The following is a 1,292-nucleotide window of genomic DNA, read 5'->3' on the forward strand; positions in this document are numbered from 1 at the left end:
AGGGTCTGAATGTGGGCCATATGTCATGAGATATGGATATAACCCTGTCCCCATCACTAATTATAGTCTATACTACAGATCAATTTAGTGGAATGGTTTTACAGGCTATTGGAAACTTCTGCTTAAATAAGAGGGGGATGGGGCAGATGAATCTCATCATCTATTATTCCATAAGCAAAGTACTACTCTTTTCAATATCAAAATTTTTTGGATTTTGATTAATACTCTATTGAAATGTAAATATATCTTTTAGGGGTTATTTCAATCTTTTATCAGCTAACATATTATAAAAAGTTAATATTTTCACAGAGGGTGGTCAGGAAGAGAAGAAAAAGCTGAGGCTAATGAGAGAGAGAGAGAGAAGGTCACCAAAACAAATTTTTCTTATATACAACATCACCAAATAATTTATTTAGAATCAGAATTAAAGAACATTTGATGGTTGTTGAAATGTATATGTATTCTGATCAGTCTGTACAACTTATCTAGTACAAATTACCAGGTACATTTTATATTTCTTCTCAAATGGAGTTTATTGATGACTTCAAATTTGGGTTCTTCCAATCAAGGAGTGCATTCAGTCTGCTTTGCCATACATTTGCTTAAGGTTAAAAAGCTCCCTCTTCAACTCTTGCTGATACTCTGGGCCAGTATCAACATGTCCTCTAGAATTGATACTTAGTTCTGTATTCTCTAATCTTATCCATGAAGTGTTTCTGTACAGGATCAAGTTTCTTACTAAATGCCACTGCTGTAACACCAATATTCCTCCTCAGATAGACTGAGACTGCAGACTGAATGACAGAGCAGGACCTGAAGAGCCTCTGAAGAGTCATGGGGTTTCTGTTATGGGCAGGATGTATCCTGGAGACGGACTCACCAAAGCAAATTGTATTACCCTTTGCAGACTGCTTTTTAGGACTACCTTAATTCTGCTTGCAATTACCCCTGATGATCATGTCTGGATTGAGGCTGGTGGTTTTCCTGAACACAATATCAAGCTTCACAATTTGGATGAAGACTTAGGACAACTTTACTACTTGCTAGCTTCAATCCAAGGCACGATCATCTTTCTTCCACTGGTAAATGAATCCATTATTGCTTAATTTTCTAAAAGCACTCACCAGTGAAGCTGTAATGTTCACCTGGGATTCTCATCTATACAGAAAATGCAACACATAACCCCTGTTTGCTTTTCTCTTTTCATAGGAATCAGTAATATCAAAACACTCCTTGCAATGCCAGAAGACTGGAAATTTGCATTTTGAAAATTAAAAAAATAAGGGAGGATC

At 36.3% G+C, this 1,292-nt stretch overlaps 1 pseudogene; it reads right to left on the reverse strand.

Moving 5' to 3' along the window:
• Positions 1 to 495: 495 nt before the first annotated feature.
• Positions 496 to 896, reverse strand: LOC114498711 (annotated as a pseudogene).
• Between the last annotated feature and the right edge of the window lie 396 nt (positions 897 to 1,292).

The sequence above is a fragment of the Phyllostomus discolor genome, chromosome 6, assembly GCF_004126475.2.
Source record: "Phyllostomus discolor isolate MPI-MPIP mPhyDis1 chromosome 6, mPhyDis1.pri.v3, whole genome shotgun sequence".
Lineage (NCBI taxonomy): Eukaryota > Metazoa > Chordata > Mammalia > Chiroptera > Phyllostomidae > Phyllostomus > Phyllostomus discolor.